This window comes from Phlebotomus papatasi, chromosome 1 (assembly GCF_024763615.1).
Source record: "Phlebotomus papatasi isolate M1 chromosome 1, Ppap_2.1, whole genome shotgun sequence".
NCBI classification, from domain to species: domain Eukaryota; kingdom Metazoa; phylum Arthropoda; class Insecta; order Diptera; family Psychodidae; genus Phlebotomus; species Phlebotomus papatasi.
This window is the reverse complement of record NC_077222.1, coordinates 20256288-20270811: the sequence shown is the minus strand read 5'-3', so window position 1 is coordinate 20270811 and position 14524 is coordinate 20256288.

The following is a 14524-nucleotide window of genomic DNA, read 5'->3' as shown; positions in this document are numbered from 1 at the left end:
CGATGTAATCCGATTAATCTCTATCTGGTCAAGTCGCACACAATAAAACACTCGAGGGGTTGAGCACGGAATCCCATGTGGTGCACCACTTCTTGCAGACTTTTGTAATTACCTCTCTGGGAGTCTTTGTTTCCTTTGCCATTGTTGAATAAATTAAATCAATTAATATCCCAATCCGTGTATTCAATATCCCGGAAATTGGTTAGTTGATATCAGGGTAGAAAAGGAAGCGGAAAGATTAGGGATTTGGGTTGGAAGTCCACATACCGCTTGAATTGATAATTTTATTACAAATTTACGCACGAATGTATTATTTAGGACAGAACAGGGCATATTTCTCACACTCACATGTTTATTAATTATATTTTTCAATTTAGTGTAGAAACAAAGTAGATCAAAATCTTGATAATCGGATTTAATACGTAAGAATCCTAAGAATCCATAAAAATCACACCTAAGAAGAATACGTCTTCAAAAGAAATTGGATTCTGCAATGCAATGAATATTATTTCAGAATCTTGTTTCCATCTTATTTCCAGAAATGCAAGTTAAAAATAAGGATAGAGTCAGCTCCAACCAAGTTCATACTCATTTCTAAAATGATTTTTGTGGAAATGAATAGGGTAAGTGTGCCAAATTCCGGCCAGCTTCTAATTTCCATGAATTTTTTGTTTGTGCATTCCCTTGAGATTGTACAATACAAAAAAAAAAAAAACAAAAAATGTCGCTTCGACGAGTAAGATGATCTGAAAAAGACATTGAAAGATTTCTGGAAGGACAAGGAACTGTGAGAATGAAGGTGGCCGAAATAGGCCACCAATGCTATGTCTACATTTTTATTCATTTTAAAATGTATTAAGAATGATTTTAGAGAAAATAAATATGATAATCTGTCTGCAAGGTTCCAAGCAACACTCCTTATAAAAGAGTATCAAAAATATTCAATTTTTATTAAAAATATTACATTTCAAACGTGAGACTTTGTCGCTTGTATGCAACTATGCCGAAATTTGACACACTTACCCTAACACTGTGTTAAAATATCCCTCGCTTCTCCTCTATTAATTTCATATTACAACTCATTTCATATTACAGAGACACAACTCCATATCTCAAGTTTATTTTGAATGTTATGTCTCCGGCACACCTTTTAGATCAGGAAAATTTCATGAAGTCGAAATTCGAAGCTATTTCTTTCTCACATTCTTTGCATATGTCTATCTCATTCTCTTGCACTCTTCTTCTTCTTTTAAACATCACACCAAATTCAATTTCGATCAATCGAATTTGGTATGCGAAAGAATGAGATAGTCATATACAAAACATGTGAGAAAGAAAGGGATGCGAATTTCGTCTTCATGAAATTTTCCTGGTCTAAAAGGTGTGCCGGAGCCATTACAGATTCAAAATTCATCATTTTATTTCTTTAACAAAAAAGACAGAGAAAGAGCAAAAAATTAAAGGAGTTTACCCAAAGTATACGATTGGTTAGAGTAGTACCTTCCTAATATGAGCGATTTGTTAAAACGTAATCCAGGGTATCTAGCACTTAGAACCTCTCGACTTGGTATAAATACTCTCATTTAGGGTAAGTGTGCCAAATTTCGACATAGTTGCATGCAAGCACCAAAGTCTCAAGTTTGAAATGCAATATCTTTAATAGAAATTGATTTATTTATTCCTTTTACTTAAGGAGTGTTGCTTAGAACATTGTAGACAGTTTATCGTCTTTATTTACTTTAAAATCATTCTGAATACATTTTAAAATGAATAAAAATGTAGACATAGCTTTGGCGCCCTATTTCGGCCACCTTCATTCTCATAGTTTCTTGCCCTTCAGGAACTCTTCCAATGCCTTTTTCACGTCATCTCGTTTGTCGAAACTACATTTTTTGTTATTCTTTTGCGTTGTACAATCTCTACAGTATGTAAAAACCAAAAATTCATGGAAATTCGAGGAACAAAAAAGGTGGCCGAAATTGCAAGCTGGTCGGAATTAGGCACACTTACCCTACCTGGAATTTTGTATTCAAAATTGAAAATTAATTATGTTTAGTGCATTTTGAAGACACTTGCCTCAAAAAACTTAAAAATTATAAACGTGATAAACTTATTATAAACTGCATTAGCATAAAAAATGAATAAGAGTTTTAAAATATGTCTGTTTTGTTCTTAAAAATCAAAATACTGAAAGTTCAAAATTCAAATATTTTTTATTTAATTAGAGGGAAGTGGGGCACCTTTGAAAATGGGGCACCATTGAAATTGGGATTTTTCACCTAGTTTTTAAATAAAATTGAGCCTTATTGTGATATAGTTTAGCTGCACAAACACATTGAGAAACTAAATTATACATACAGTGCCCGTTCTCTAATTCGGATCGGCTTAATCCGGACGAGTTATCGACGGTTACATTTAAAATAATTTTGAGGTCATGTATGCATTTGTGTTCAGCAATGAAAATTAATTATCCTGTGATGAATTGTTTAATAAATGAAGTACAATAGCATAGAATTCTCTAATTATGTTCTCTTAATATTCTTTAAAATTTTATTTTAATTTTCCAAAAAAAAAAACTTGTGTTATATTTTCGAGATGTTGAACAAATTCAAAGAATCCATCCGGATTACGAAGCAGACATCTATCATATTGTCTCCCAATCATCCGAATAACGAAGCGGGCACTGTATTATAATATGGCTCAGTTCCATTTAAACGTAGGAGAAAAAACTCAATTTCAAAGGTGCCCCACTTTCAAAGGTGCCCCACTTCCTTTTATTAAATGTAAAATTTTTATAGTTCAAAACCTGATAAAGTTTGTATTTAATTGATTCTAATGTTTAATGTTTAAACCATTTAAACATAGAAAAGTCAAATTAAAAACCGATGTAACATATTAAATTTTTTTTTGGCTTTTATGTTAAGGCAAGTTCTAGATTACAACCCCACTGACAAAAAGAGTACGCGAAAGCTGGTCAAGAGCCCGGTTGCCGGTTGAAGTTCCCAAAACCTGGAATGAGGATATTAATGGGAATACCGGGAATCGTCGGGAAATGGGATCTCTGAAGAGAAACTCATCAACTTTTCTCAAAGCTTTCGGCTCAGGCTCCGACCCTTAATCATCAGTGGTTGGAGCAAAAGGTACAGCCATTATTTATTCCGGAGGCAGCCACAATCCTGCAAACCAAAATCTCGAATGTTCAAAATCCTGAAAGGGATGAAATTATATTAAGGATAATTATATATTATAGGAAATTATATTAAGGATTCCCAAGACACTGAAAATTTCCCTTTGCCTCCAGAAAGCGCGACAGCAATCGTGGGAGTAGCTGACACTTTTAAGAATTCGAGATTTTGGCTTTTGGATCTTAGCTTTAGGATTTTAGCTTTCGGGATTTTGATCGGGACCCACTTCATATCACATTCACCACATGAGACATTACATACAATGTCTGACCTGTATTCAGATTTTACCGAGTTTTGATTTTGCAGACGAACAATGCAAAATTTAAGCAAATTTTGGGACAGATAGTCGCCTGCTAAGGAGTGGGGCTGAGGCAGGTAAGGGGGGGGGGGCAATATACGCCTGCCCCCTAGCTGTTACGCCCCTGTTTAGGTGGTATGGGATCCTTTGTTTTTGTATAGTGTTGTGTTGACCCTTATTAACGAATCTCAAAAGAGAAATAGTCAGAAATAGCAGACTTCAGTTGGTTGAGAAAAAGAGATCAAAATCATAGATATGAAGAAAGAATGGCTCTCTCTTTTGTTCCAGCCACTGATGAAGCCTCGGAGCATGAGCCGAAAGCTTTGGAAGAAGTTGATGAGTTTTTCTTGAGAGAACCTATTTCCCGATAATTTCCGGTATCCCCATCAATATATAATTATCTTCACGTTGGTTTTGCGTAACAACAGTAAAAATTATTAAACTTCTACAGTTGTCAAAAACAAGTAAAAGAAATACCATGGATTTTCTGAATTTGAAAAAAAAGTCAAAATGTGTGAAATAGTCAAGATTTTCTCTAATTGGCTAAGTGCTCGATTTTCGTTTGAACCTCAATTTCGAGGTTAAAAAACAACTGAGTGAGAAGTTGCACATCGATGAAAATGTAACTAATAAAATTCTCTATCAAAAACTCATAAAATAGATTGTTAGGGACAGTCCTAGTTTTCGAGATATTTTTGATTAAAGTTGCTAAAAGGTTTGATTTTTTCATGTTTTCTGACATATATCAGACTACAGCGCCCCTAGTGTCAGATTCACGAAATCTATCTGTCCAGAGGAGTATCGGGCATTCAAAGGAGAACAAATGTTCCATTATTAAGAAATAAATCGGTTCAGCAGAATCGGAGATATAGGTACACAAGTATCAATAAACGGCAAAAACGGTTTTGCCTATAGATTCCAGGCGCAAAAACAAAATAAAATCAAAATGATAAGTATTTTCGTAAATCATTTGATCCTGGCAATAGAAAAAATAGCATGAGAATCCAGGGACAAAAAAAGTTTAAAATTGTTGCACAGTGTTATAGATAAAAATACATTTTATTTGCAGGCTAATTCTGCCCCAATCTCCCATATTAGGGTAAGGTTTTCATGCTTTTCACATAATCTGGTTTCGATCAATTCATATTTTTCCCATATTCCTTTAATGAAAGTGACCTATCTATGCCAACTTATTTTAATAACTAGTCCTAAGTCACACATTTTTTGAAAAAAATAGGTCAGGTTCAATTAACGAATGTGACAAAAATGAAGTGTGTTCGAAACCAAAGCCAAAACCAAAGCCTGTATAAACCATTTCCTATATTCCAAGAGAATGAAAGAAAAGAAATATTAAATGGTAGAGGCTGGGAATTTCTAAATGTCTTTAATTTATTCCATTCCTTGACAGAAATAAGATCCTCTTTACCAGTCCAAACTTGAATAATTGTATGAGCAGTTTAATGATCATATTTATCTTCATGGGACACCAATTTAAATTTAACATTAAAATTTATAGTTTTATTGAAAATGTCGGAGACTTAACTATATATTATCGATATCAACATTTGGACGATCTTAGAATAGAACGTACGAGATTGTAAATAATCTCAACTAACATGATATTAGAGTTTTACAAATTATTCCGTTTTTTTCTACATAACAGCTTCATATTCAGATGACTTTGCTGTATATCAAGCGGTTCTAATCCTATAATATCTGAAATTGAAAGTATTTCAACCAACGCAATCTAAGAACATGCTTCAGATGACTTCACTATATTCTCCTCATGAGTCAGCGAGAATAATCAAGAGGTAAACACCTCCAATCGACGTTCTTTGACGTTGTCTGAAAGAATGCGATTAATTGAAAGTTGATGAAAAGAGAAGTTAACAAAAAAAGAAGCTAATACATTGCTAAGTGCAACGCACATTTTACGAATTCTCTCGTGATATTTATCATAGAAACCACATAGAAATCAGTGAAATTGCTAGTTTCTCTCAATTGGATATTGGGAAAGATCATATATTCAATTGCCACATATTTCTAATGCAAAAGTTCCAATTTTTTTTGCCCTGCATCGTCAATTATGTAAAAAAAAATCCAAAATAACATGGAATATCGTGTGATTGTGGTGCAAATATTTCGTGACTTCCAAAAACGCTTATTTTCGAAATAGTCGGTGGATTTTTTTTATAAATAAAATTATTGGGGGAAGAAGGGGCAATTTGAAATATCCTACTGTTGTGTTTTGATAATAATGAACTCTGTTGATTCGACGAGACGGTTGATTGTTACTATTTTAAAATTGCTAGTGCCAGTAGAATGAGATTGATGCACTGTTCTTAAAGTGTCCTGTCCCCTCCTCAGCTGTGTTAATCATTTTACTCAAGTAACATAAATTAGTTACAATGTAGTAGGACTGATAACATGGATAAGAGTGTGCCAAGGGAAACTACTAGAAAGGTATCGTACTTCAGGTGGAAGGGCGGGGGGGGGGGAATTTGAAATTTTTTTTCTGTATTTCAAATGACAAAAAGTAAACCAAAAAAAAAAGAAGAAATAAAAAGAAAACTGGGGTGTCATGACAACTTCTTTTCGATATTATCAACTGTCGATTCTGAAAAATTTAAATGATTGCTGCATTTTCTGTACTTAAGGTAAACTAAGCTAATTCAAAACCTGCTCCAAATGGAATTTTTTGCTACTCCAAATGGAAACGTCATTGTTCTCATGATTAATACAGTACTAAATTATTATATTATTTTCTATATCACGGTTTCATTATTTAGTAAATTTTGTTTCAAATAAAGCGAAAATCCATTCATATTTACAAATTTTAATTTGTTAATTTCTCAGAAACTTTTCATCGATCAACCATGTTTTCCAATGAAAAACACAATAAGGTGACTGTTGTTTATTCGTTTTGTTAAACATTTATGTCATATTTCTGGCTAATTCTAGTTAAATTAAGTGCTAGTCTTTATTGTTAACGCTACGTAAAGTTTTCAAATGAAATAATTACCTATTTCGTGATCAAAATGGGTTTTTCTGAAGTATTTGCAAATGCTTCAATAGGAAACCCCGTAAATATGATTTTTTTTGGAGAGATTTCCTTATTGTTTTATATGGGAAAGGAGAAAAGACCAGGAATAAGAACAAATTCTGCACTCAAGAGCAACTCAACAAGGTTTTGGAAGCCTTTCGTCGCGGTTTCAGTTACACTGTTTGTCTCCAATTAGGAATTTTCCCTTGTCTCTATTTGGATTAATATGTTTCCAATAGAAGCATTTTGCACTCGTGTATTTTTTTGCATTTAAGAAGTTTTCAAATTATATCTAAAGAATTTTAACTAAACAGTAACATTCTAAAGGAGTTAAGGAGCAAATTTATGTATTTCTCTTCAGAAAAAATTAAACTTAATGTGTTGAATCTTCTGTCAAAGTTAAAGTGTCTGGAAATGGTTTTGAATTAGGACATTTATCCTAATGTAAATATTTATCAACAGTGAAATTCTTTTAAGAACCGTACGATAAAAGTAGCCCAATTATGTTTAAAAACCTGTCATTTACTAATTCTAACAGGCACAGTTTTATCGACACTATCGATTCGATAGCGTCAAAAAGATATCATTCCACATCTGATTAAAAATTACTCTATTTTACCTTAATTTAATTTTAAAAATACGACAGACTATTATAATTCTATATAATCTTTTGCAATTGACGTTTAGTAATTAGCGTAAAATTAGCAAATTAGGACTTTGCTAATTTTACTTGTATTTCACAGAGAGTGGTTTATATAATCCCTTGATTTTCACCCCCAAAAATTTCAAACTTCCACATTTTGTTCGTATACCTACGAAAACACTGTTGAAATCAAGGGGTGACATTAGCTCTGAAAAATTCGATCAGTTTTATTGTAATTTTTTCCCTGTTTTCGTACACATTTCACGACATATCTCCAAAACTACGTAGATTGTCAATTTAGGGTTTTCGGTTGCCTCTTCGGTATTAAATTGGCTTTTATTTCGTATTAGTATTTTTTACTAATTCATTCTACAATGACAGAAAACAGCTAATAAACTCAAAAAAATTTCGACTTGCTAGAAACACATGGGAAACATAGGAAATATCATGCCCCTGATTGAAATATTCTAAATAACGTTTTTTCAATGTTGAAGGTTTAAAAGGCTCTCGAGAGTGTATTCCTCAAATTAATGGTATAATGCTTAGGCTCGTTGGAAAGGTCTTAGAATTTCTGGTAAGTCAAATTCAGTAATAAACCGGAAATGAGCCGATAACCAAATTTTAACCGAAAATCAATTTTGTTACTCTTAAGCTATTTTAGGCGATCTTTTGAGTGATTTATGAATCTTTCAAAATCGGTTGAGAACCGGTATACGGTAAATGATATGAAATTCCTTTTGAGGCATGGCATCTAAGTCTCGAGTTCGAGAATTTCGCTAAGCCTGGGATGCTTTGCCACCACTTTACTTGGTAACTTGGATACTAAAATTACGATAATTGTTGCGACATGCTGCTTGGGTATTTTTTTTCGAATGCACAAAAGAAGACTGTGTAAAGTTTATAGACAATTTAGTAGAAATGCAGTAATGCATAACTTGTTTATATAGTTTTAAGTCAACTTTGAAAGATTGTTTTGTATATTTCTGGTAAAACAATTTGACAAGTATTCTTGAGTATAGCTTCCGTAAAGAAACAATTCTGCTAAAACAACACAATTATAAAGATGTTTTCCTTCCAGAACTTTCAGCTTAAAGATATTTCATTAAGCAGAAATACGAGCACTAAATTGCCACATGGTAATTCACCTTCTGATAACAGAACCACAAAAATATTCCATTCTGCAGTCGGTGCTGCTACTTAAGAAAAATACTGTGCAATTATGTGAATTGTTTCATTTTGGCTCGGTGAAGGGGCATGGGTGGAACTGGTGACGCCACAACATTAAAGATCATAAAAAATTTTTTATTGCTATTTATTGTCTCGATAAGCGTGAGATTATTGAAATTTGCATTGCAGGTCATAGCATTGCATTATGAAAAGTTAAGATCACGCTAATGTACCGTTGGTGAATGAAAACGAATAAATAAAATATTGGAGCAGGCAATCAAGGTTAGTCACTTGGCGGTTTCGCTTCACTTTTCATCTTACGGGCAAATTGTTGTTGATCTCTGCACTTGATTCACTTTCCGATCAATTCAAACATCAAACTGTGATTATTCTTTATAGTTCCTAATTCCTTATTCAATGAGACAGTTAGATGAGATTATTGCTTATAGAAAAATTGACAGATATTGTATTCGAGTTAGAATATGATAATTAGAGATTTTAATAAAGCACTATTGCTGTCTTTCATTGCACAATTAAAATTCGGTATATGAACCACTATAATACCAGAGGAATTAAGTGTAATGGTATGGAAAAATATCTTTACAAAAATCTGGTATGCAGAAAAATTAAAGAAACTACCTTAGATGTTATTAAAGAACTAGAAAAGAAGCAACAGAATATAAAGTTCCAAAATTATTGCCACTTTTTGCGATTTTGACATGAGTTCGGAAGGTGAATGGATGAGAAAAAATATCATGATAAGATTCTTGGAATCCGCTAAAAGATTGAAAAATTGCTCGATGATGGAGAAAACATCCTTGCTGATATAGAAAATTCCGAAGAAGCTATCTTTGAACGTCTGTCTCTGTAAATAGATATTTGGAGGCCCCTACCATCGAACAAAATATGTAACCCACATTTCCTTTCTCCGAAGGAAGACATGATTCACTTCTTTATCACATGACAGCGATTTTCATCCCGGAAGAGACATGAAAAGAAACACAGTCCACAGCTTGTCTCGATAACACCTTTCATGGGCTTTGTGAGGTAAAGGAGTGGTTTGAGCGCTAAGACAATGACGAAGGATGTTACTAATGATAGCCTTCCGGGAGGGGAAACACTCCTTTTGCACATAATACAATTCAAAAGAAAGAGAAAAGGTAAGGAAATAGAAATCAAGTGAAATATTTTTTTTGCTAACGCAACTTCAGAGCAATTTCTTTTTGGTATTTGTTATTTATGTTGTGTGAAGCCTGTGAAGCAGTTATTATATATATATAATATGGCTACGTAGTGAAAATCAATAATTTTGCAAGATAAAAAAATTCTAAACGCTAAATGTAGCTTGTACTAAATTTGATCAATATTCAATTTATTTAAAACTTTAAAAGTGAAATTCTAATGAAACTTTTTAATGACACAAAATAAACACTTTTGAAATTTACCTTCAACCTTCTTAGATAATAATTAGAAAAAAATAAACCAATTTTTATTATTATTATTATTATTATTATATTTATTTTCCCAATCAAAGCCATGGTTACGTCTGCCGCCGTCTTACCGTAACCGGTCACACCAGGTAAACGGCAAAAACCCATGGTGTATTGACCGTATAAGCCAGCTCATATAATCGAGCTTCAAATGCAGATCAGATTGATCTCATTTGGTAAGGTAAGGGAAGGAGACAGAGCAGAGCATAGGTATGGGATTAAGTGGCAACGGGCTTCAAAGAAGCACGTATTTTTGCCACTACTGAGAGAGTTCAGAAAAACCCAAGCATGCAGTGAATGTCAGAAATTAGAGACATAAGACGTGCAACGAAGTTTTAAATATGATATAAAAGATGCTAAAAATGATAAAATTTTAAGTGCATAGAGTGGACCAAGAAATTAGGATTATAAAATTAAGGGAGGCGGCTCAAGTTAAAAATAAGAAAAAGAAGATTATACAAAGAAATAGAAAGTGTACAGAAACTTAAGAACTGGAAAAGTCGCCGTGGTTCCGCGCAATACTGGCAAATCAATACCGCTAGGTGAATAGAAATCGACCATAGAGTAGATCAACCGAAACTATAAGCATAATTATTAAAAAAAAAACTATTTTTATATTTTTATTAAGTTTCAGATTTTTTTTACTGAACAAAACTTATTATTTAAAATACTTAATACTACACTGACTGAGAGAAATCCGAAAAAGTTAAAATGACATTCCGGAAATGTTTATCTTACCCTGCAGTATTGATCCGAAATCGGTGTAAATATTACCCTTTTTAGGTGTATTGAGGGTTAAAGTTACCCTTTTTTATGTTGATTTTACCCTTAAAAAGGTGTAAAATTAACATAAAAAAATGTTGATATATTTTTACACCTAAAAAGTGTTAAAGTTACGAGGAAAAAATTTAATCGCACCATCTTTTTTTTCAGTGTAATTACTCTTAAAATTTACGTTGCATTTCGCACAAATATGCCAGATTATGCTTAAGTGGATTTAGTGTAATCTTTGTTCCGGAATTGCTTAATATTAATATTGCGCCACGTCTCAATATTTAGTACACGATACGTTTTAGAATAAATTTAGTATTGATATTATATTAGAATCTAGATTGGATTTAGTACAAATTCATTCAGTTGCGTCTTAAATTTATCATAAATTTTACAATAAGTTTTAGAATAGTTCTTTTATTAATATTATGCCTCATTCCATAAATAAATTTAGTACTAACATTTCTACACTTCCTAAAATGCATATTTATTGTACTAACTTTACATCGTAAATTTCTTACAATATCATCTTGGCTTAACAGTTCGACTACAAAAATTCTTTTTTTTATCCGTAAGCATCTTACTTAATTAGAGATCAAACAGTAAGAGGTACTAAATTTTGGTCTTCGGGAAACCCAATCCTTCCTATAAGTCTATCCAAGGACAATTTTCATTAGCTTCATTTTTCCCTCGAGGTAAACATTTCGTCCACACGATACTTCGACTTTGAATTTTTGAATGTCAAAGTTTAACCACTGTGAAGGGTTTATTTGTCAACCGACGTGGTTAAATTTGTTTTTTTTTCTTGGAAATGTCTTGAAATTTCCCATTTTCTGCATTGGTCTCAATCGGTTAATACGCGTTAAAGAATTCTCTTTAATCATTTTCTTCTTTTTTGTCCGTAAACTTGTCACTAGAGACCAAACGGTAAAAGATAGGAACTTCCAGTCATCAGAACTCCATCTCCATAAGTCGACTCAAGGACCATTTTCATATCTTTCATTTATCCCTCTTTCCCTGTTATTTTTTGATTTTTCGGAAACAGCTTTTATGATTTCGTTTATTTTCGGATATGTCTCGGAGGTAGTCCTGGTGGAAATTTAGTCCCTATGACCCAAAAAATGGCCATCTTGAATTTTTGAAGGTCAAAGTTTCATCACTCTAAAGGGGCTTATTTTTCAACCGATTTTGGTTAAATTTGAATTTTTTGGAATGATTTTGAATTTGGTAATGTATTCTTAAATTATTAACCTTTCTCGAATTTATTTTTTTATTTATACGTATGCTATTAGCTCACACCAAATGCTTAAAAATACGAATGCTTTTATCTCGGAGAACTCTATTTCGTGAGTTCGAGCATTCCGCAAACCTGGAATGCTTTGTTTATTTTTTAATTGCAATTAAGCACATTATGAAGAGAACATTCAGTGAATGCTGGAAATATTCTTCAGTGAAGTTGAAAGTTCTCGAGTTAGTGATATCTTCAGTCAATCACATTGTACAATCATCAAATCAATCAAATTCCTGGCATAAGTGTACTTTACACCGGTTGCATTTTATCAACGCAAAAAATGAAGTGGACTGATGGTGATGAAAATGTAACACATCAAGTAATTAAGACAATGAGGAATCACTGTTACACGAGGAATTTTTCAATTAGTTTCTTAAAAAATGCTTTACTTTTCCATCACTTTCACGACGCAACTGGTAGTTATTCATAGAAGATTTTATACACCGTAAGGTAGGCAAAAATGTACTGGGATAATATTCAGTAGGGGATTTTAATTTCTAATAGGAAATTTCGAATCAAAATACTCTTTTTTTAAATGAGTCTAAATAGCTAATTTAATATGACGATCATGACGATTTACTAAATATTTCACTTTGAATATTTTATACCAGTCTTGTACAAAATGTGAAATATTCTCAATGCAATGGCCTATAATGATGCTCAAACTGTTCGTTATATCTAACCGGACTTGTTTATATCTTTACTTGACTATGGGATCAAAGAAAATTCTTCAGACGATGTCCAGTCTATGGTCGAGTAGACATTTATTTAATCCAATAATATTTTGTGTCCCCTTAACTTTCCACCTTCCCTGTTCGTTGAATTGTTTTCCCCATTGCTTCAAATACTTTTTCTATCTCAAGGCAGAAAAATGTCCTTAGAAGATATGAACTTACATGTATTGTGACTTCGACTAGATTGTCTTTTCAGGCTTGGAAACTCGACAATCGATTGCGAAGCTGTAAGTAAGAAGTGTGACAAGAAATAAGCTGAAAAGGGTGACGATAATATCTTTCACTACTTGTGTTTTCTTTTCTTTTCTTTCTTTTATGTTCATCTTTACTTGTTATCCCATACCCTTGATTACATTTATTGCACCATTATCCAACTCTTGTATTTATTTAAGGTACGGCGAGCACTGAAAATTAAGAAATCAATTTTAAAAGATTTCTCTGTGTTTGGGACTTTAATAAGACTTGTAAGATTTTCCGGCGTTCTTGTTCTTTGTTCGACGAATTTATGAAGGCACATTCTTCTTTTCCTTTATGAACTAAAAGATATAAAGAAAACTTAAAGATTAAAAAAAGGTTTTAGTTTCAAAATGATTGATTTTCGATTTTGGGTTCAGTGATAATGATTTTTCGTATTTTACGAGTTCTCAACAAAAGTTTCTCTATTCAAAGTTTTTAAGTTAAGGTCCTTATGAACAGATTTAAAATTAAAACAAGCTCAGTTAGTTTTTTTTTTAAATATACTCTTTCCTAAGGCCTCATTCACATGATGAAAAAGTGCATAAGAAAAAATACATAAACCAAAATAGAGCAATCTGATTGGCTAAGGCTTATGCACTTTTGCATAGAAATTTTTCATAAAGATGATTTCAATTCTCAATTTAATTCTCAACTGTTCTCAATTTGAATCAAGCGCGCGCGCAACAAAAATCAGCTGTCAAATCAATACTAAACAATGATCGTAATTTATCTTACTTGTTAACACAATTGAAAAGAGATCCTCTCCAGGTTCTGCGGCTCAGGTAATTCCCTCCGGATACAATGCTAAGACCACATAATCTCCCTTCCAAGATCAATTTTGGACACTTCAGGTCTTGAATTCTTGAGGACAATCATCACATTTCTGTTGATGGAGTTGATGTTGCGCTCCTATACATCTTACTGCTGCTTCGGAGTCTCGCGGAATGCTGGATAACTCTCAGTACAATACTCATGACACATTTCAAAATTCAGTCTTTCTGCACGTTCTGCACAATGTACCCATTTACCATCTTGATTATCATTCACAAGGGCAGACTTGGAATATTTCCTGGCCCATATTTAAGATACTTTTCTTTCCTTTGTGAATTTTTACACAAGAAAACAAATAAAACTGCTCCCGCGCGCTGCACAATTGATTTGACAGCTGATTTTTATTGCGCGCGCGCTTGATTCAAATGCAATTGAGAACAGTTGAGAATTAAATTGAGAATTTTGGAGTAAAATTTCTTATGCAACTTTTCATTATGTGAATCCAGCTTAAGTTTCTCAATAAATGTGACTCATTGCACCCATATTTTAAAAAGTTAAGGAAAATGTCTAGTTTTTAAAATATATTGCGGAGTTATATTTATTAAAAAACATAGAAAAATATATAGGGGGAAGTGGGGCACCTTTGAAATTAGGATTTTTCACATATTTTTAAATAAAATTGAGCCTAATTGGGATATATTTTTGATTCTCAATATGTATATGCAGCTATATTATTTCACGTTAAGGCTTAATTTTATTTAAAAATATGTGAAAAATTCCAATTTCAAAGGTGCCCCACTTTCAAAGGTACCCGATTTCCCCCTAATAGCTCTCTCTTTGACTTCGAGCAGTAATAGTCATTACGAAGCTTTGGATATTAGTAGTAAAAAGCAT